Here is a 24,239-nt window from a genome sequence, read left to right on the forward strand (position 1 = left end):
AAAGTAGGTCAAGAAAGATCTTTTTTTACCAAAAAATAAAATAAGATTCTAACCCTAGATTCCATGAACTTGAACTCTCTATTCATATAAATAGATTCCTTCTGATGTTTTATTAGTTCTTCAAGCATGAACTTTTGAACTTATTTTTGGCCAAAGAGTCTTTGAACTTGAACATTCTACACAGATTTTATGACTACCTGTTGTTTCATCAGTAGGTAAAGGAAGACATTTTTTGACAAAAAAAATAAAAAGATTCTGACCCTAGATTCCATGAACTTGAACTTCTTTATTCATATAAATAGATTCCTTCTGATGTCTTATTAGTTCTTCAAGGATCACCCTTTGAACTTATTTGTGGCCAAATGAGTCTTTAAACTTGAACCTTCTTTACAGACTTCTGTCTTTCTGTTTTTTCTTCAGTAAATCAAAGATGAGATTTTTTGACAAAAAAAAAAAAAAGATTCTGATCCTGGATCCCATGAAATTGAACTTTCTATTCATATAAATAGATTCCATCTTATGTTTTATTGGTTCTTCAAGGATTACCATTTGAACTTTTTTGTGGCCAAATAGTCTTTGAACTTGAACATTCTATACAGACTTTATGACTACCTGTTGTTTCATCAGAAGGTCAAGGAAGATCTTTTTTTTTTACAAAAAAATAAAATAAGATTCTGACCCTAGATTCCATGAACTTGAACTCTCTATTCATATAAATAGATTCCTTCTGATATTTTATTAGTTCTTCAAGGATGACCTTTTGAACTTATTTTTGGCCAAAGAGTCTTTGAACTTGAACATTCTATACAGACTTTGTGACTACCTGTTGTTTCATCAGTAAGTAAAGGAAGACATTTTTTGACAAAAATAAAAAAGATTCTGACCCTAGATTCCACGAACTTAAACTTTCTATTCATATAAATAGATTCCTTGTGATGTTTTATTAGTTCTTCAAGGATGACCTTTTGAACTTATTTATGGCCAAATAGTCTTTGAACTTGAACATTCTATACAGACTTTATGACTACCTGTTCTTTCATCAGTAGGTAAAGGAAGACATTTTTTTGACAAAAAAAAAAAAAAAAGATTCCATGAACTTGAACTTTCTATTCATATAAACAGATTCCTTCTGAAGTTTTATTAGTTCTTCAATGATGACCTTTTGAACTTATTTATGGCCAAATAGTCTTTGAACTTGAACATTCTATACAGACTTTATGACTACCTGTTCTTTCATCAGTAGCTTAAGGAAGACATTTTTTTGACAAAAAAAATAAAAAGATTCTGACCCTAGATTCCATGAACTTGAACTTCTTTATTCATATAAATAGATTCCTTCTGATGTCTTATTAGTTCTTCAAGGATCACCCTTTGAACTTATTTGTGGCCAAATGAGTCTTTAAACTTGAACCTTCTTTACAGACTTCTGTCTTTCTGTTTTTTCTTCAGTAAATCAAAGATGAGATTTTTTGACAAAAAAAAAAAAAGATTCTGATCCTGGATCCCATGAAATTGAACTTTCTATTCATATAAATAGATTCCATCTTATGTTTTATTGGTTCTTCAAGGATTACCATTTGAACTTTTTTGTGGCCAAATAGTCTTTGAACTTGAACATTCTATACAGACTTTATGACTACCTGTTGTTTCATCAGAAGGTCAAGGAAGATCTTTTTTTTTTACAAAAAAATAAAATAAGATTCTGACCCTAGATTCCATGAACTTGAACTCTCTATTCATATAAATAGATTCCTTCTGATATTTTATTAGTTCTTCAATGATGACCTTTTGAACTTATTTTTGGCCAAATAGTCTTTGAACTTGAACATTCTATACAGACTTTGTGACTACCTGTTGTTTCATCAGTAAGTAAAGGAAGACATTTTTTGACAAAAATAAAAAAGATTCTGACCCTAGATTCCACGAACTTAAACTTTCTATTCATATAAATAGATTCCTTGTGATGTTTTATTAGTTCTTCAAGGATGACCTTTTGAACTTATTTATGGCCAAATAGTCTTTGAACTTGAACATTCTATACAGACTTTATGACTACCTGTTCTTTCATCAGTAGGTTAAGGAAGACATTTTTTTGACAAAAAAAAAAAAAAAGATTCCATGAACTTGAACTTTCTATTCATATAAACAGATTCCTTCTGAAGTTTTATTAGTTCTTCAATGATGACCTTTTGAACTTATTTATGGCCAAATAGTCTTTGAACTTGAACATTCTATACAGACTTTATGACTACCTGTTCTTTCATCAGTAGCTTAAGGAAGACATTTTTTTGACAAAAAAAAAAAAAAGATTCCATGAACTTGAACTTTCTATTCATAAAAATAGATTCCTTCTGATGTTTTATTAGTTCTTCAAAGATGACCCTTTGAACTTATTTTTGGCCCAAGAGTCTTTGAACTTGAACCTTCTTTACAGACTTCTGTCTTTCTGTTTTTTCTTCAGTAGATCAAACATGAGATTTTTTGACAAAAAAAAAAAAAAAGATTCTGACACTGGATCCCATGAAGTTGAACTTTCTATTCATATAAACAGATTCCTTCTGATGTTTTATTAGTTCTTCAATGATGACCTTTTGAACTTATTTATGGCCAAATAGTCTTTGAACTTGAACATTTTATACAGACTTTATGACTACCTGTTGTTTCATCAATAAGTAAAGGAAGACATTTTTTGACAAAAATAAATAAGATTCTGACCCTAGATTCCACGAACTTGAACTTTCTATTCATATAAATAGATTCCTTGTGCTGTTTTGTTAGTTCTTCAAGGATGACCTTTTGAACTTATTTGTGGCCAATGAGTCTTTAAACTTGGACCTTCTTTACAGACTTCTGTCTTTCTGTTTTTTCTTCAGTAGATCAAAGATGAGATTTTTTGACAAAAAAAAAAAAAAAGATTCTGATCCTGGATCCCATGAAGTTGAACTTTCTATTCATATAAATAGATTCCTTCTGATGTTTTATTAGTTCTTCAAGGATGACCTTTTGAACTTATTTGTGGACAAAGAGTCTTTGAACTTGAACATTCTATACAGACATTATGACTACCTGTTCTTTAATCAGTAGGTTAAGGAAGACATTTTTTGACAAAAAAAAAAAAGATTCCATGAACTTGAACTTTCTATTCATATAAATAGATTCCTTCTGATGTTTTATTAGTTCTTCAAAGATGACCCTTTGAACTTATTTTTGGCCCAAGAGTCTTTGAACTTGAACCTTTTTTACAGACTTCTGTCTTTCTGTTTTTTCTTCAGTATATCAAACATGAGATTTTTTGACAAAAAAAAAAAAAACAAGATTCTGACCCTGGATCCCATGAAGTTGAACTTTCTATTCATATAAACAGATTCCTTCTGATGTTTTATTAGTTCTTCAATGATGACCTTTTGAACTTATTTATGGCCAAATAGTCTTTGAACTTGAACATTCTATACAGACTTTAAGTTTACCTGTTGTTTCATCAGTAGGTAAAGGAAGACATTTTTTGACAAAAAAAAAAAAAAAGATTCTGACCCTAGATTCCATGAACTTGAACTTTCTATTCATATAAATAGATTCCTTCTGATGTTTTATTAGTTCCTCAAGGATGACCCTTTGAACTTATTTTTGGCCCAAGAGTCTTTGAACTTGAACCTTCTTTACAGACTTCTGTCTTTCTGATTTTTCTTCAGTAGATCAAAGATGAGATTTTTTAACAAAAAAAAAAAGATTCTGATCCTGGATCCCATGAAGTTGAACTTTCTATTCATATAAAGAGATTCCTTCTGATGTTTTATTAGTTCTTCAAGGATGACCTTTTGAACTTATTTGTGGCCAAATAATATTTGAACTTGAACATTCTATACAGACTTTAAGTCTACCTGTTGTTTCATCAGTAGGTAAAGGAAGACATTTTTTGACAAAAAAAAATGAAAAGATTCTGACCCTAGATTCCATGAACTTTAACTTTCTATTCATATAAATAGATTCCTTCTGATGTTTTATTAGTTCTTCAAGGATGACCCTTTAAACATATTTGTGGCCAATGAGTCTTTAAACTTGGACCTTCTTTACAGACTTCTGTCTTTCTGTTTTTTCTTCAGTAGATCAAAGATGAGATTTTTTGACAAAAAAAAAAAAGATTCTGATCCTGGATCCCATGAAGTTGAAATTTCTATTCATATAAATAGATTCCTTCTGATGTTTTATTAGTTCTTCAAGGATGACCTTTTGAACTTATTTGTGGCCAAAGAGTCTTTGAACTGAACATTCTATAGAGACATTATGACTACCTGTTTTTTCTTAAGTAGATCAAACATGAGTTTTTTTGACAAAAAAAGGATTCTGACCCTGGATCCCATGAAGTTGAACTTTCTATTCATATAAATAGATTCCTTTTGATGTTTTATTAGTTCTTCAAGGATGACCTTTTGAACTTATTTGTGGCCAAAGAGTCTTTGAACTTGAACATTCTATACAGACATTATGACTACCTGTTCTTTCATCAGTTGGTAAAGGAAGACATTTTTTGACAAAAAAAATAAAAAGATTCCATGAACATGAACTTTCTATTCATATAAATAGATTCCTTCTGATGTTTTATTAGTTCTTCAAGGATGACCCTTTGAAATTATTTTTGGCCCAAGAGTCTTTGAACTTGAACCTTCTTTACAGACTTCTGTCTTTCTGATTTTTCTTCAGTAGATCAAAGATGAGATTTTTTGACAAAAAAAAAAAAGATTCTGATCCTGGATCCCATGAAGTTGAACTTTCTATTCATATAAAGAGATTCCTTCTGATGTTTTATTAGTTCTTCAAGGATGACCTTTTGAACTTATTTGTGGCCAAATAATATTTGAACTTGAACATTCTATACAGACTTTAAGTCTACCTGTTGTTTCATCAGTAGGTAAAGGAAGACATTTTTTGACAAAAAAAATGAAAAGATTCTGACCCTAGATTCCATGAACTTGAACTTTCTAATCATATAAATAGATTCCTTCTGATGTTTTATTAGTTCTTCAAGGATGACCCTTTGAACTTATTTGTGGCCAATGAGTCTTTAAACTTGGACCTTCTTTACAGACTTCTGTCTTTCTGTTTTTTCTTCAGTAGATCAAAGATGAGATTTTTTGACAAAAAAAAAAAAAAAGATTCTGATCCTTGATCCCATGAAGTTGAACTTTCTATTCATATAAATAGATTCCTTCTGATGTTTTATTAGTTCTTCAAGGATGACCTTTTGAACTTATTTGTGGCCAAAGAGTCTTTGAACTGAACATTCTATAGAGACATTATGACTACCTGTTCTTTCATCAGTAGGTAAAGGAAGACATTTTTTGACAAAAAAATAAATGAAAAGATTCCATGAACTTGAACTTTCTATTCATATAAATAGATTCCCTCTGATGTTTTATTGGTTCTTAAAGGATGACCCTTTGAACTTATTTTTGGCCCAAGAGTCTTTGAACTTGAACCTTCTTTACAGACTTCTGTCTTTCTGTTTTTTCTTCAGTAGATCAAACATGAGTTTTTTTGACAAAAAAAAAGATTCTGACCCTGGATCCCATGAAGTTGAACTTTCTATTCATATAAACATATTCCTTCTGATGTTTTATTAGTTCTTCAATGATGACCTTTTGAACTTATTTATGGCCAAATAGTCTTTGAACTTGAATATTCTATACAGACTTTATGACTACCTTGTGTTTCATCAGTAAGTAAAGGAAGACATTTTTTGACAAAAATAAATAAGATTCTGACCCTAGATTCCACGAACTTGAACTTTCTATTCATATAAATAGATTCCTTGTGCTGTTTTATTAGTTCTTCAAGGATGACCTTTTGAACTTATTTGTGGCCAAATAGTCTTTGAACTTGGACCTTCTTTACAGACTTCTGTCTTTCTGTTTTTTCTTCAGTAGATCAAAGATGAGATTTTTTGACAAAAAAAAAAAAAAAGATTCTGATCCTGGATCCCATGAAGTTGAACTTTCTATTCATATAAATAGATTCCTTCTGATGTTTTATTAGTTCTTCAAGGATGACCTTTTGAACTTATTTGTGGACAAAGAGTCTTTGAACTTGAACATTCTATACAGACATTATGACTACCTGTTCTTTAATCAGTAGGTTAAGGAAGACATTTTTTGACAAAAAAAAAAAAGATTCCATGAACTTGAACTTTCTATTCATATAAATAGATTCCTTCTGATGTTTTATTAGTTCTTCAAAGATGACCCTTTGAACTTATTTTTGGCCCAAGAGTCTTTGAACTTGAACCTTTTTTACAGACTTCTGTCTTTCTGTTTTTTCTTCAGTATATCAAACATGAGATTTTTTGACAAAAAAAAAAAAAACAAGATTCTGACCCTGGATCCCATGAAGTTGAACTTTCTATTCATATAAACAGATTCCTTCTGATGTTTTATTAGTTCTTCAATGATGACCTTTTGAACTTATTTATGGCCAAATAGTCTTTGAACTTGAACATTCTATACAGACTTTAAGTTTACCTGTTGTTTCATCAGTAGGTAAAGGAAGACATTTTTTGACAAAAAAAAAAAAAAAGATTCTGACCCTAGATTCCATGAACTTGAACTTTCTATTCATATAAATAGATTCCTTCTGATGTTTTATTAGTTCCTCAAGGATGACCCTTTGAACTTATTTTTGGCCCAAGAGTCTTTGAACTTGAACCTTCTTTACAGACTTCTGTCTTTCTGATTTTTCTTCAGTAGATCAAAGATGAGATTTTTTAACAAAAAAAAAAAGATTCTGATCCTGGATCCCATGAAGTTGAACTTTCTATTCATATAAAGAGATTCCTTCTGATGTTTTATTAGTTCTTCAAGGATGACCTTTTGAACTTATTTGTGGCCAAATAATATTTGAACTTGAACATTCTATACAGACTTTAAGTCTACCTGTTGTTTCATCAGTAGGTAAAGGAAGACATTTTTTGACAAAAAAAAATGAAAAGATTCTGACCCTAGATTCCATGAACTTTAACTTTCTATTCATATAAATAGATTCCTTCTGATGTTTTATTAGTTCTTCAAGGATGACCCTTTAAACATATTTGTGGCCAATGAGTCTTTAAACTTGGACCTTCTTTACAGACTTCTGTCTTTCTGTTTTTTCTTCAGTAGATCAAAGATGAGATTTTTTGACAAAAAAAAAAAAGATTCTGATCCTGGATCCCATGAAGTTGAAATTTCTATTCATATAAATAGATTCCTTCTGATGTTTTATTAGTTCTTCAAGGATGACCTTTTGAACTTATTTGTGGCCAAAGAGTCTTTGAACTGAACATTCTATAGAGACATTATGACTACCTGTTTTTTCTTAAGTAGATCAAACATGAGTTTTTTTGACAAAAAAAGGATTCTGACCCTGGATCCCATGAAGTTGAACTTTCTATTCATATAAATAGATTCCTTTTGATGTTTTATTAGTTCTTCAAGGATGACCTTTTGAACTTATTTGTGGCCAAAGAGTCTTTGAACTTGAACATTCTATACAGACATTATGACTACCTGTTCTTTCATCAGTTGGTAAAGGAAGACATTTTTTGACAAAAAAAATAAAAAGATTCCATGAACATGAACTTTCTATTCATATAAATAGATTCCTTCTGATGTTTTATTAGTTCTTCAAGGATGACCCTTTGAAATTATTTTTGGCCCAAGAGTCTTTGAACTTGAACCTTCTTTACAGACTTCTGTCTTTCTGATTTTTCTTCAGTAGATCAAAGATGAGATTTTTTGACAAAAAAAAAAAAGATTCTGATCCTGGATCCCATGAAGTTGAACTTTCTATTCATATAAAGAGATTCCTTCTGATGTTTTATTAGTTCTTCAAGGATGACCTTTTGAACTTATTTGTGGCCAAATAATATTTGAACTTGAACATTCTATACAGACTTTAAGTCTACCTGTTGTTTCATCAGTAGGTAAAGGAAGACATTTTTTGACAAAAAAAATGAAAAGATTCTGACCCTAGATTCCATGAACTTGAACTTTCTAATCATATAAATAGATTCCTTCTGATGTTTTATTAGTTCTTCAAGGATGACCCTTTGAACTTATTTGTGGCCAATGAGTCTTTAAACTTGGACCTTCTTTACAGACTTCTGTCTTTCTGTTTTTTCTTCAGTAGATCAAAGATGAGATTTTTTGACAAAAAAAAAAAAAAAGATTCTGATCCTTGATCCCATGAAGTTGAACTTTCTATTCATATAAATAGATTCCTTCTGATGTTTTATTAGTTCTTCAAGGATGACCTTTTGAACTTATTTGTGGCCAAAGAGTCTTTGAACTGAACATTCTATAGAGACATTATGACTACCTGTTCTTTCATCAGTAGGTAAAGGAAGACATTTTTTGACAAAAAAATAAATGAAAAGATTCCATGAACTTGAACTTTCTATTCATATAAATAGATTCCCTCTGATGTTTTATTGGTTCTTAAAGGATGACCCTTTGAACTTATTTTTGGCCCAAGAGTCTTTGAACTTGAACCTTCTTTACAGACTTCTGTCTTTCTGTTTTTTCTTCAGTAGATCAAACATGAGTTTTTTTGACAAAAAAAAAGATTCTGACCCTGGATCCCATGAAGTTGAACTTTCTATTCATATAAACATATTCCTTCTGATGTTTTATTAGTTCTTCAATGATGACCTTTTGAACTTATTTATGGCCAAATAGTCTTTGAACTTGAATATTCTATACAGACTTTATGACTACCTTGTGTTTCATCAGTAAGTAAAGGAAGACATTTTTTGACAAAAATAAATAAGATTCTGACCCTAGATTCCACGAACTTGAACTTTCTATTCATATAAATAGATTCCTTGTGCTGTTTTATTAGTTCTTCAAGGATGACCTTTTGAACTTATTTGTGGCCAAATAGTCTTTGAACTTGAACTTTCTATGCAGACTTTATGACTACCTGTAACCAAAAGTAGGTAAAGGAAGACATTTTTTGACAACAAAAAAAAAGATTCTGACCCTAGATTCCATGAACTTGAACTTTCTATTCATATAAATTGATTCCTTCTGATTTTTATTAGTTCCTCAAGGATGACCCTTTGAACTTATTTGTGGCCAATGAGTCTTTAAACTTGGACCTTCTTTATAGACCTCTGTCTTTCTGTTTTTTCTTCAGTAGATCAAAGATGAGATTTTTTGAAAAAAAAAAAAAAAAAAGATTCTGATCCTGGATCCCATAAAGTTGAACTTTCTATTCATATAAATAGATTCCTTTTGAAGTTTTATTAGTTCTTCAAGGATGAACTTTTGAACTTATTTGTGGCCAAAGAGTCTTTGAACTTGAACATTCTATACAGACATTATGACTACCTGTTCTTTCATCAGTATGTAAAGGAAGACATTTTTTGACAAAAAAAATAAAATGATTCCATGAACTTGAACTTTCTATTCATATAAATAGATTCCTTCTGATGTTTTATTGGTTCTTCAAGGATGACCCTTTGAACTTATTTTTGGCACAAGAGTCTTTGAACTTGAACCTTCTTTACAGACTTCTGTCTTTCTGTTTTTTCTTCAGTAGATCAAACATGAGATTTTTTGAAAAATAAAAATAAAAAAAGAATCTGACCCTGGATCCCATGAAGTTGAACTTTCTATTCATATAATCAGATTCCTTCTGATTTTTTATTAGTTCGTCAAGGATGACCTTTTGAACTTATTTATGGCAAAATAGTCTTTGAACTTGAACATTCTATACAGACTTTATGACTACCTGTTGTTTCATTAGTAGGTAAAGGAAGACATTTTTTGACAAAAAAAAAAAAAAGATTCTGACCCTAGATTCCATGAACTTGAACTTTCTATTCATATAAATAGATTCCTTCTGATGTCTTATTAGTTCTTCAAGGATGACCCTTTGAACTTATTTGTGGCCAATGAGTCTTTAAACTTGGACCTTCTTTACAGACTTCTGTCTTTCTGTTTTTTCTTCAGTAGATCAAAGATGAGATTTTTTAACAAAAAAAAAAAAGATTCTGGTCCTGGATCCCATGAAGTTGAACTTTCTATTCATGTAAATAGATTCCTTCTGATGTTTTATTAGTTCTTCAAGGATGACCTTTTGAACTTATTTGTGGCCAAAGAGTCTTTGAACTTGAACATTCTATACAGACATTATTACTACCTGTTGTTTCATCAGTAGGTAAAGGAAGACATATTTGACAAAAAAATAAATAAAAAGATTCCATGAACTTGAACTTCTTTATTCATATAAATAGATTCCTTCTGATGTCTTATTAGTTCTTCAAGGATCACCCTTTGAACTTATTTGTGGCCAAATGAGTCTTTAAACTTGAACCTTCTTTACAGACTTCTGTCTTTCTGTTTTTTCTTCAGTAAATCAAAGATGAGATTTTTTGACAAAAAAAAAAAAAATTCTGATCCTGGATCCCATGAAGTTGAACTTTCTATTCATATAAATAGATTCCTTCTTATGTTTTATTGGTTCTTCAAGGATTACCATTTGAACTTTTTTGTGGCCAAATAGTCTTTGAACTTGAACATTCTATACAGACTTTATGACTACCTGTTGTTTCATCAGTAGGTCAAGGAAGATCTTTTTTTTTTACAAAAAAATAAAATAAGATTCTGACCCTAGATTCCATGAACTTGAACTCTCTATTCATATAAATAGATTCCTTCTGATATTTTATTAGTTCTTCAAGGATGACCTTTTGAACTTATTTTTGGCCAAAGAGTCTTTGAACTTGAACCTTCTTTACAGACTTCTGTCTTTCTGTTTATTCTTCAGTAAATCAAAGATGAGATTTTTTGACAAAAAAAAAAAGATTCTGATCCTGGATCCAAATGAAGTTGAACTTTCTATTCATATAAATAGATTCCTTCTGATGTTTTATTAGTTCTTCAAGGATGACCATTTGAACTTATTTGTGGCCAAATAGTCTTTGAACTTGAACATTCTATACAGACTTTATGACTACCTGTTGTTTCATCAGTAGGTAAAGGAAGACCTTTTTTGACAAAAAATAAATAAAAAGATTCTGACCCTAGTTTCCATGAACTTGAACTTTCTATTCATATAAATAGATTCCTTGAGATGTTTTATAGTTCTTCAAGGATGACCTTTTGAACTTATTTGTGGCCAAATAGTCTTTGAAGTTGAACATTTTATACAGACTTTATGACTACCTGTTTTTTCTTCAGTAGATCAAGGATGAGATTTTTTGACAAAAAAAAGATTATGACCCTGAATCCCATGAATTTGAACTTTCTCTGCATATAAATAGATTCCTTCTCATGCAGTGGTTCAAGGATGTCCCTTTGAACTTATTTTTGGCCAAACAGTCGTTGAACTTGAACCTTCTTTACAGACGTATGTCTTTCTCTTGTTTCTTCAGTAGATCAAGGATGAGATTTTTTGACAAAAAAACAAAACAAAAAAGATTCTGACCCTGGATCCCATGAACTTGAACATTCTATGTATATAAATATATTCCTTCTGATGCAGTGGTTCAAAGGTGACCTTTTGAACTTATTTGTGGCCAAATGAGTCTTTAAACTTGAACCTTCTTTACAGACTTTATGACTACCTGTTGTTTCATCAGTAGGTCAAGGAAGATCTTTTTTTTACAAAAAATAAAATAAGATTCTGACCCTAGATTCCATGAACTTGAACTCTCTATTCATATAAATAGATTCCTTCTGATATTTTATTAGTTCTTCAAGCATGAACTTTTGAACTTATTTTTGGCCAAAGAGTCTTTGAACTTGAACCTTCTTTACAGACTTATGTCTTTCTATTGTTTCTTCAGTAGATCAAGGATGAGATTTTTTGACAAGAAAAAAAAAAGATTCTGACCCTGGATCCGAAGAACTTGAACTTTCTATGCATATATATAGATTCTGATGCAGTGGTTCAAGGATGACCTTTTGAACTCATTTGTGGCCAAATGAGTCTTTAAACTTGAACCTTCTTTACAGACTTTATGACTACCTGTGGTTCATCAGTAGGTAAAGGAAGACATTTTTTGACAAAAATAAATAAGATTCTGACCCTAGATTCCACGAACTTGAACTTTCTATTCATATAAATAGATTCCTTCTGATGTTTTATTAGTTCTTCAAGGATGACCTTTTGAACTTATTTATGGCCAAATAGTCTTTGAACTTGAACATTCTACACAGATTTTATGACTACCTGTTGTTTCATCAGTAAGTAAAGGAAGACATTTTTTGACAAAAAAAATAAAAAGATTCTGACCCTAGATTCCATGAACTTGAACTTCTTTATTCATATAAATAGATTCCTTCTGATGTCTTATTAGTTCTTCAAGGATCACCCTTTGAACTTATTTGTGGCCAAATGAGTCTTTAAACTTGAACCTTCTTTACAGACTTCTGTCTTTCTGTTTTTTCTTCAGTAAATCAAAGATGAGATTTTTTGACAAAAAAAAAAAAATATTCTGATCCTGGATCCCATGAAGTTGAACTTTCTATTCATATAAATAGATTCCTTCTTATGTTTTATTGGTTCTTCAAGGATTACCATTTGAACTTTTTTGTGGCCAAATAGTCTTTGAACTTGAACATTCTATACAGACTTTATGACTACCTGTTGTTTCATCAGTAGGTCAAGGAAGATCTTTTTTTTTTACAAAAAAATAAAATAAGATTCTGACCCTAGATTCCATGAACTTGAACTCTCTATTCATATAAATAGATTCCTTCTGATATTTTATTAGTTCTTCAAGGATGACCTTTTGAACTTATTTTTGGCCAAAGAGTCTTTGAACTTGAACCTTCTTTACAGACTTCTGTCTTTCTGTTTATTCTTCAGTAAATCAAAGATGAGATTTTTTGACAAAAAAAAAAGATTCTGATCCTGGATCCAAATGAAGTTGAACTTTCTATTCATATAAATAGATTCCTTCTGATGTTTTATTAGTTCTTCAAGGATGACCATTTGAACTTATTTGTGGCCAAATAGTCTTTGAACTTGAACATTCTATACAGACTTTATGACTACCTGTTGTTTCATCAGTAGGTCAAGGAAGATCTTTTTTTTTTACAAAAAAATAAAACAAGATTGTGACCCTAGATTCCATGAACTTGAACTCTCTATTCATATAAATACATTCCTTCTAATGTCTAATTAGTTCTTCAAGGATGACCCTTTGAACTTATTTGTGGCCAAATGAGTCTTTAAACTTGAACCTTCTTTACAGACTTTATGACTACCTAATGTTTCAAAAGTAGGTCAAGAAAGATCTTTTTTTACCAAAAAATAAAATAAGATTCTAACCCTAGATTCCATGAACTTGAACTCTCTATTCATATAAATAGATTCCTTCTGATGTTTTATTAGTTCTTCAAGCATGAACTTTTGAACTTATTTTTGGCCAAAGAGTCTTTGAACTTGAACATTCTACACAGATTTTATGACTACCTGTTGTTTCATCAGTAGGTAAAGGAAGACATTTTTTGACAAAAAAAAATAAAAAGATTCTGACCCTAGATTCCATGAACTTGAACTTCTTTATTCATATAAATAGATTCCTTCTGATGTCTTATTAGTTCTTCAAGGATCACCCTTTGAACTTATTTGTGGCCAAATGAGTCTTTAAACTTGAACCTTCTTTACAGACTTCTGTCTTTCTGTTTTTTCTTCAGTAAATCAAAGATGAGATTTTTTGACAAAAAAAAAAAAAAGATTCTGATCCTGGATCCCATGAAATTGAACTTTCTATTCATATAAATAGATTCCTTCTTATGTTTTATTGGTTCTTCAAGGATTACCATTTGAACTTTTTTGTGGCCAAATAGTCTTTGAACTTGAACATTCTATACAGACTTTATGACTACCTGTTGTTTCATCAGTAGGTCAAGGAAGATCTTTTTTTTTTACAAAAAAATAAAATAAGATTCTGACCCTAGATTCCATGAACTTGAACTCTCTATTCATATAAATAGATTCCTTCTGATATTTTATTAGTTCTTCAAGGATGACCTTTTGAACTTATTTTTGGCCAAAGAGTCTTTGAACTTGAACCTTCTTTACAGACTTCTGTCTTTCTGTTTATTCTTCAGTAAATCAAAGATGAGATTTTTTGACAAAAAAAAAAAGATTCTGATCCTGGATCCAAATGAAGTTGAACTTTCTATTCATATAAATAGATTCCTTCTGATGTTTTATTAGTTCTTCAAGGATGACCATTTGAACTTATTTGTGGCCAAATAGTCTTTGAACTTGAACATTCTATACAGACTTTATGACTACCTGTTGTTTCATCAGTAGGTCAAGGAAGATCTTTTTTTTACAAAAAAATAAAACAAGATTCTGACCCTAGATTCCATGAACTTGAACTCTCTATTCATATAAATACATTCCTTCTAATGTCTAATTAGTTCTTCAAGGATGACCCTTTGAACTTATTTGTGGCCAAATGAGTCTTTAAACTTGAACCTTCTTTACAGACTTTATGACTACCTAATGTTTCAAAAGTAGGTCAAGAAAGATCTTTTTTTACCAAAAAATAAAATAAGATTCTAACCCTAGATTCCATGAACTTGAACTCTCTATTCATATAAATAGATTCCTTCTGATATTTTATTAGTTCTTCAAGCATGAACTTTTGAACTTATTTTTGGCCAAAGAGTCTTTGAACTTGAACCTTCTTTACAGACTTATGTCTTTCTATTGTTTCTTCAGTAGATCAAGGATGAGATTTTTTGACAAGAAAAAAAAAGATTCTGACCCTGGATCCAAAGAACTTGAACTTTCTATGCATATAAATAGATTCTGATGCAGTGGTTCAAGGATGACCTTTTGAACTCATTTGTGGCAAAATGAGTCTTTAAACTTGAACCTTCTATACAGACTTTATGACTACCTGTTGTTTCATCAGTAGGTCAAGGAAGATCTTTTTTTACAAAAAAAAAAAAAAGATTCTGACCCTAGATTCCATGCACTTGAACTTTCTAGTCATATAAGTAGAATCCTTCTGATGTTTTATTAGTTCTTCAAGGATGACCCTTTGAACTTATTTGTGGCCAATGAGTCTTTAAACTTGGACCTTCTTTACAGAATTCTGTCTTTCTGTTTTTTCTTCAGTAGATCAAAGATGAGATTTTTTTGACAAAAAAAAAAAGATTCTGATCCTGGATCCCATGAAGTTGAACTTTCTATTCATATAAATAGATTCCTTCTGATGTTTTATTAGTTCTTCAAGGATGACCTTTTGAACTTATTTGTGGCCAAAGAGTCTTTGAACTTGAACATTCTATACAGACATTATGACTACCTGTTGTTTCATCAGTAGGTAAAGGAAGACATTTTTTGACAAAAAGTAAATAAAGAGATTCTGACCCTAGTTTCCATGAACTTGAGCTTTCTATTCATATAAATAGATTCCTTCTGATGTCTTATTAGCTCTTCAAGGATGACCCTTTGAAATTATTTGTGGCTAATGAGTCTTTAAACTTGGAACTTCTTTACAGACTTCTGTCTTTCTGTTTTTTCTTCAGTAGATCAAAGATGAGATTTTTTGACAAAAAAAAAAAAAAAGATTCTGATCCTGGATCCCATGAAGTTGAACTTTCTATTCATATAAATAGATTCCTTCTGATGTTTTATTAGTTCTTCAAGGATGACCATTTGAACTTATTTGTGGCCAAATAGTCTTTGAACTTGAACATTCTATGCAGACTTTATGACTACCTGTTGTTTCATCAGTAGGTCAAGGAAGATCTTTTTTTCCAAAAAAAATAAAACAAGATTCTGACCCTAGATTCCATGAACTTGAACTCTCTATTCATATAAATAGATTCCTTCTGATATTTTATTAGTTCTTCAAGGATGACCTTTTGAACTTATTTTTGGCCAAAGAGTCTTTTGAACTTGAACATTCTATACAGACTTTATGACTACCTGTTGTTTCATCAGTAGGTAAAGGAAGACATTTTTTGAAAAAAAAAAAAAAAGATTCTGACCCTAGATTCCATGCACTTGAACTTTCTATTCATATAAATAGAATCCTTCTGATGTTTTATTAGTTCTTCAAGGATGACCCTTTGAACTTATTTGTGGCCAATGAGTCTTTAAACTTGGACCTTCTTTACAGAATTCTGTCTTTCTGTTTTTTCTTCAATAGATCAAAGATGAGATTTTTTGACAAAAAAAAAAAAGATTCTGATCCTGGATCCCATGAAGTTGAACTTTCTATTCATATAAATAGATTCCTTCTGATGTTTTATTAGTTCTTCATGGATGACCTTTTGAACTTATTTGTGGCCAAATAGTCTTTGAACTTGAACATTCTATACAGACTTTATGACTACCTGTTGTTTCATCAGTAGGTCAAGGAAGATCTTTTTTTCCAAAAAAATAAAACAAGATTCTGACCCTAGATTCCATGAACTTGAACTCTCTTTTCATATAAATAGATTCCTTCTGATATTTTATTAGTTTCCTCAAGGATGACCTTTTGAACTTATTTTTGGCCAAATAGTCTTTGAACTTGAACATTCTATACAGACTTTATGACTACCTGTTGTTTCATCAGTAGGTAAAGGAAGACATTTTTTGACAAAAAAAAAAAAAAAGATTCTGACCCTAGAGTGCATGCACTTGAACTTTCTATTCATATGAGTGGATTCCTTCTGATGTTTGATTAGTTCTTCAAGGATGACCCTTTGAACTTATTTGTTGCCAATGAGTCTTTAAACTTGGACCTTCTTTACAGAATTCTGTCTTTCTGTTTTTTCTTCAGTAGATCAAAGATGAGATTTTTTGACAAAAAAAAAAAAAGATTCTGATCCTGGATCCCATGAATTTGAACTTTCTATTCATATAAATAGATTCCTTCAGATATTTTATTAGTTCTTCAAGGATGACCATTTGAACTTATTTGTGGCCAAATAGTCTTTGAACTTGAACATTCTATACAGACTTTATGACTACCTTTTGTTTCATCAGTAGGTCAAGGAAGATCTTTTTTTTACAAAAAAATAAAACAAGATTCTGACCCTAGATTCCATGAACTTGAACTCTCTATTCATATAAATACATTCCTTCTAATGTCTAATTAGTTCTTCAAGGATGACCCTTTGAACTTATTTGTGGCCAAATGAGTCTTTAAACTTGAACCTTCTTTACAGACTTTATGACTACCTAATGTTTCAAAAGTAGGTCAAGAAAGATCTTTTTTTACCAAAAAATAAAATAAGATTCTAACCCTAGATTCCATGAACTTGAACTCTCTATTCATATAAATAGATTCCTTCTGATGTTTTATTAGTTCTTCAAGCATGAACTTTTGAACTTATTTTTGGCCAAAGAGTCTTTGAACTTGAACATTCTACACAGATTTTATGACTACCTGTTGTTTCATCAGTAGGTAAAGGAAGACATTTTTTGACAAAAAAAATAAAAAGATTCTGACCCTAGATTCCATGAACTTGAACTTCTTTATTCATATAAATAGATTCCTTCTGATGTCTTATTAGTTCTTCAAGGATCACCCTTTGAACTTATTTGTGGCCAAATGAGTCTTTAAACTTGAACCTTCTTTACAGACTTCTGTCTTTCTGTTTTTTCTTCAGTAAATCAAAGATGAGATTTTTTGACAAAAAAAAAAAAAAGATTCTGATCCTGGATCCCATGAAATTGAACTTTCTATTCATATAAATAGATTCCATCTTATGTTTTATTGGTTCTTCAAGGATTACCATTTGAACTTTTTTGTGGCCAAATAGTCTTTGAACTTGAACATTCTATACAGACTTTATGACTACCTGTTGTTTCATCAGAAGGTCAAGGAAGATCTTTTTTTTTTACAAAAAAATAAAATAAGATTCTGACCCTAGATTCCATGAACTTGAACTCTCTATTCATATAAATAGATTCCTTCTGATATTTTATTAGTTCTTCAAGGATGACCTTTTGAACTTATTTTTGGCCAAAGAGTCTTTGAACTTGAACATTCTATACAGACTTTGTGACTACCTGTTGTTTCATCAGTAAGTAAAGGAAGACATTTTTTGACAAAAATAAAAAAGATTCTGACCCTAGATTCCACGAACTTAAACTTTCTATTCATATAAATAGATTCCTTGTGATGTTTTATTAGTTCTTCAAGGATGACCTTTTGAACTTATTTATGGCCAAATAGTCTTTGAACTTGAACATTCTATACAGACTTTATGACTACCTGTTCTTTCATCAGTAGGTAAAGGAAGACATTTTTTTGACAAAAAAAAAAAAAAAAGATTCCATGAACTTGAACTTTCTATTCATATAAACAGATTCCTTCTGAAGTTTTATTAGTTCTTCAATGATGACCTTTTGAACTTATTTATGGCCAAATAGTCTTTGAACTTGAACATTCTATACAGACTTTATGACTACCTGTTCTTTCATCAGTAGCTTAAGGAAGACATTTTTTTGACAAAAAAAATAAAAAGATTCTGACCCTAGATTCCATGAACTTGAACTTCTTTATTCATATAAATAGATTCCTTCTGATGTCTTATTAGTTCTTCAAGGATCACCCTTTGAACTTATTTGTGGCCAAATGAGTCTTTAAACTTGAACCTTCTTTACAGACTTCTGTCTTTCTGTTTTTTCTTCAGTAAATCAAAGATGAGATTTTTTGACAAAAAAAAAAAAAGATTCTGATCCTGGATCCCATGAAATTGAACTTTCTATTCATATAAATAGATTCCATCTTATGTTTTATTGGTTCTTCAAGGATTACCATTTGAACTTTTTTGTGGCCAAATAGTCTTTGAACTTGAACATTCTATACAGACTTTATGACTACCTGTTGTTTCATCAGAAGGTCAAGGAAGATCTTTTTTTTTTACAAAAAAATAAAATAAGATTCTGACCCTAGATTCCATGAACTTGAACTCTCTATTCATATAAATAGATTCCTTCTGATATTTTATTAGTTCTTCAATGATGACCTTTTGAACTTATTTTTGGCCAAATAGTCTTTGAACTTGAACATTCTATACAGACTTTGTGACTACCTGTTGTTTCATCAGTAAGTAAAGGAAGACATTTTTTGACAAAAATAAAAAAGATTCTGACCCTAGATTCCACGAACTTAAACTTTCTATTCATATAAATAGATTCCTTGTGATGTTTTATTAGTTCTTCAAGGATGACCTTTTGAACTTATTTATGGCCAAATAGTCTTTGAACTTGAACATTCTATACAGACTTTATGACTACCTGTTCTTTCATCAGTAGGTTAAGGAAGACATTTTTTTGACAAAAAAAAAAAAAAAGATTCCATGAACTTGAACTTTCTATTCATATAAACAGATTCCTTCTGAAGTTTTATTAGTTCTTCAATGATGACCTTTTGAACTTATTTATGGCCAAATAGTCTTTGAACTTGAACATTCTATACAGACTTTATGACTACCTGTTCTTTCATCAGTAGCTTAAGGAAGACATTTTTTTGACAAAAAAAAAAAAAAGATTCCATGAACTTGAACTTTCTATTCATAAAAATAGATTCCTTCTGATGTTTTATTAGTTCTTCAAAGATGACCCTTTGAACTTATTTTTGGCCCAAGAGTCTTTGAACTTGAACCTTCTTTACAGACTTCTGTCTTTCTGTTTTTTCTTCAGTAGATCAAACATGAGATTTTTTGACAAAAAAAAAAAAAAAGATTCTGACACTGGATCCCATGAAGTTGAACTTTCTATTCATATAAACAGATTCCTTCTGATGTTTTATTAGTTCTTCAATGATGACCTTTTGAACTTATTTATGGCCAAATAGTCTTTGAACTTGAACATTTTATACAGACTTTATGACTACCTGTTGTTTCATCAATAAGTAAAGGAAGACATTTTTTGACAAAAATAAATAAGATTCTGACCCTAGATTCCACGAACTTGAACTTTCTATTCATATAAATAGATTCCTTGTGCTGTTTTGTTAGTTCTTCAAGGATGACCTTTTGAACTTATTTGTGGCCAATGAGTCTTTAAACTTGGACCTTCTTTACAGACTTCTGTCTTTCTGTTTTTTCTTCAGTAGATCAAAGATGAGATTTTTTGACAAAAAAAAAAAAAAAGATTCTGATCCTGGATCCCATGAAGTTGAACTTTCTATTCATATAAATAGATTCCTTCTGATGTTTTATTAGTTCTTCAAGGATGACCTTTTGAACTTATTTGTGGACAAAGAGTCTTTGAACTTGAACATTCTATACAGACATTATGACTACCTGTTCTTTAATCAGTAGGTTAAGGAAGACATTTTTTGACAAAAAAAAAAAAGATTCCATGAACTTGAACTTTCTATTCATATAAATAGATTCCTTCTGATGTTTTATTAGTTCTTCAAAGATGACCCTTTGAACTTATTTTTGGCCCAAGAGTCTTTGAACTTGAACCTTTTTTACAGACTTCTGTCTTTCTGTTTTTTCTTCAGTATATCAAACATGAGATTTTTTGACAAAAAAAAAAAAAACAAGATTCTGACCCTGGATCCCATGAAGTTGAACTTTCTATTCATATAAACAGATTCCTTCTGATGTTTTATTAGTTCTTCAATGATGACCTTTTGAACTTATTTATGGCCAAATAGTCTTTGAACTTGAACATTCTATACAGACTTTAAGTTTACCTGTTGTTTCATCAGTAGGTAAAGGAAGACATTTTTTGACAAAAAAAAAAAAAAAGATTCTGACCCTAGATTCCATGAACTTGAACTTTCTATTCATATAAATAGATTCCTTCTGATGTTTTATTAGTTCCTCAAGGATGACCCTTTGAACTTATTTTTGGCCCAAGAGTCTTTGAACTTGAACCTTCTTTACAGACTTCTGTCTTTCTGATTTTTCTTCAGTAGATCAAAGATGAGATTTTTTAACAAAAAAAAAAAGATTCTGATCCTGGATCCCATGAAGTTGAACTTTCTATTCATATAAAGAGATTCCTTCTGATGTTTTATTAGTTCTTCAAGGATGACCTTTTGAACTTATTTGTGGCCAAATAATATTTGAACTTGAACATTCTATACAGACTTTAAGTCTACCTGTTGTTTCATCAGTAGGTAAAGGAAGACATTTTTTGACAAAAAAAAATGAAAAGATTCTGACCCTAGATTCCATGAACTTTAACTTTCTATTCATATAAATAGATTCCTTCTGATGTTTTATTAGTTCTTCAAGGATGACCCTTTAAACATATTTGTGGCCAATGAGTCTTTAAACTTGGACCTTCTTTACAGACTTCTGTCTTTCTGTTTTTTCTTCAGTAGATCAAAGATGAGATTTTTTGACAAAAAAAAAAAAGATTCTGATCCTGGATCCCATGAAGTTGAAATTTCTATTCATATAAATAGATTCCTTCTGATGTTTTATTAGTTCTTCAAGGATGACCTTTTGAACTTATTTGTGGCCAAAGAGTCTTTGAACTGAACATTCTATAGAGACATTATGACTACCTGTTTTTTCTTAAGTAGATCAAACATGAGTTTTTTTGACAAAAAAAGGATTCTGACCCTGGATCCCATGAAGTTGAACTTTCTATTCATATAAATAGATTCCTTTTGATGTTTTATTAGTTCTTCAAGGATGACCTTTTGAACTTATTTGTGGCCAAAGAGTCTTTGAACTTGAACATTCTATACAGACATTATGACTACCTGTTCTTTCATCAGTTGGTAAAGGAAGACATTTTTTGACAAAAAAAATAAAAAGATTCCATGAACATGAACTTTCTATTCATATAAATAGATTCCTTCTGATGTTTTATTAGTTCTTCAAGGATGACCCTTTGAAATTATTTTTGGCCCAAGAGTCTTTGAACTTGAACCTTCTTTACAGACTTCTGTCTTTCTGATTTTTCTTCAGTAGATCAAAGATGAGATTTTTTGACAAAAAAAAAAAAGATTCTGATCCTGGATCCCATGAAGTTGAACTTTCTATTCATATAAAGAGATTCCTTCTGATGTTTTATTAGTTCTTCAAGGATGACCTTTTGAACTTATTTGTGGCCAAATAATATTTGAACTTGAACATTCTATACAGACTTTAAGTCTACCTGTTGTTTCATCAGTAGGTAAAGGAAGACATTTTTTGACAAAAAAAATGAAAAGATTCTGACCCTAGATTCCATGAACTTGAACTTTCTAATCATATAAATAGATTCCTTCTGATGTTTTATTAGTTCTTCAAGGATGACCCTTTGAACTTATTTGTGGCCAATGAGTCTTTAAACTTGGACCTTCTTTACAGACTTCTGTCTTTCTGTTTTTTCTTCAGTAGATCAAAGATGAGATTTTTTGACAAAAAAAAAAAAAAAGATTCTGATCCTTGATCCCATGAAGTTGAACTTTCTATTCATATAAATAGATTCCTTCTGATGTTTTATTAGTTCTTCAAGGATGACCTTTTGAACTTATTTGTGGCCAAAGAGTCTTTGAACTGAACATTCTATAGAGACATTATGACTACCTGTTCTTTCATCAGTAGGTAAAGGAAGACATTTTTTGACAAAAAAATAAATGAAAAGATTCCATGAACTTGAACTTTCTATTCATATAAATAGATTCCCTCTGATGTTTTATTGGTTCTTAAAGGATGACCCTTTGAACTTATTTTTGGCCCAAGAGTCTTTGAACTTGAACCTTCTTTACAGACTTCTGTCTTTCTGTTTTTTCTTCAGTAGATCAAACATGAGTTTTTTTGACAAAAAAAAAGATTCTGACCCTGGATCCCATGAAGTTGAACTTTCTATTCATATAAACATATTCCTTCTGATGTTTTATTAGTTCTTCAATGATGACCTTTTGAACTTATTTATGGCCAAATAGTCTTTGAACTTGAATATTCTATACAGACTTTATGACTACCTTGTGTTTCATCAGTAAGTAAAGGAAGACATTTTTTGACAAAAATAAATAAGATTCTGACCCTAGATTCCACGAACTTGAACTTTCTATTCATATAAATAGATTCCTTGTGCTGTTTTATTAGTTCTTCAAGGATGACCTTTTGAACTTATTTGTGGCCAAATAGTCTTTGAACTTGGACCTTCTTTACAGACTTCTGTCTTTCTGTTTTTTCTTCAGTAGATCAAAGATGAGATTTTTTGACAAAAAAAAAAAAAAAGATTCTGATCCTGGATCCCATGAAGTTGAACTTTCTATTCATATAAATAGATTCCTTCTGATGTTTTATTAGTTCTTCAAGGATGACCTTTTGAACTTATTTGTGGACAAAGAGTCTTTGAACTTGAACATTCTATACAGACATTATGACTACCTGTTCTTTAATCAGTAGGTTAAGGAAGACATTTTTTGACAAAAAAAAAAAAGATTCCATGAACTTGAACTTTCTATTCATATAAATAGATTCCTTCTGATGTTTTATTAGTTCTTCAAAGATGACCCTTTGAACTTATTTTTGGCCCAAGAGTCTTTGAACTTGAACCTTTTTTACAGACTTCTGTCTTTCTGTTTTTTCTTCAGTATATCAAACATGAGATTTTTTGACAAAAAAAAAAAAAACAAGATTCTGACCCTGGATCCCATGAAGTTGAACTTTCTATTCATATAAACAGATTCCTTCTGATGTTTTATTAGTTCTTCAATGATGACCTTTTGAACTTATTTATGGCCAAATAGTCTTTGAACTTGAACATTCTATACAGACTTTAAGTTTACCTGTTGTTTCATCAGTAGGTAAAGGAAGACATTTTTTGACAAAAAAAAAAAAAAAGATTCTGACCCTAGATTCCATGAACTTGAACTTTCTATTCATATAAATAGATTCCTTCTGATGTTTTATTAGTTCCTCAAGGATGACCCTTTGAACTTATTTTTGGCCCAAGAGTCTTTGAACTTGAACCTTCTTTACAGACTTCTGTCTTTCTGATTTTTCTTCAGTAGATCAAAGATGAGATTTTTTAACAAAAAAAAAAAGATTCTGATCCTGGATCCCATGAAGTTGAACTTTCTATTCATATAAAGAGATTCCTTCTGATGTTTTATTAGTTCTTCAAGGATGACCTTTTGAACTTATTTGTGGCCAAATAATATTTGAACTTGAACATTCTATACAGACTTTAAGTCTACCTGTTGTTTCATCAGTAGGTAAAGGAAGACATTTTTTGACAAAAAAAAATGAAAAGATTCTGACCCTAGATTCCATGAACTTTAACTTTCTATTCATATAAATAGATTCCTTCTGATGTTTTATTAG

This window comes from Pseudorasbora parva, chromosome 12, assembly GCF_024679245.1.
Source record: "Pseudorasbora parva isolate DD20220531a chromosome 12, ASM2467924v1, whole genome shotgun sequence".
Classification (NCBI taxonomy): domain Eukaryota; kingdom Metazoa; phylum Chordata; class Actinopteri; order Cypriniformes; family Gobionidae; genus Pseudorasbora; species Pseudorasbora parva.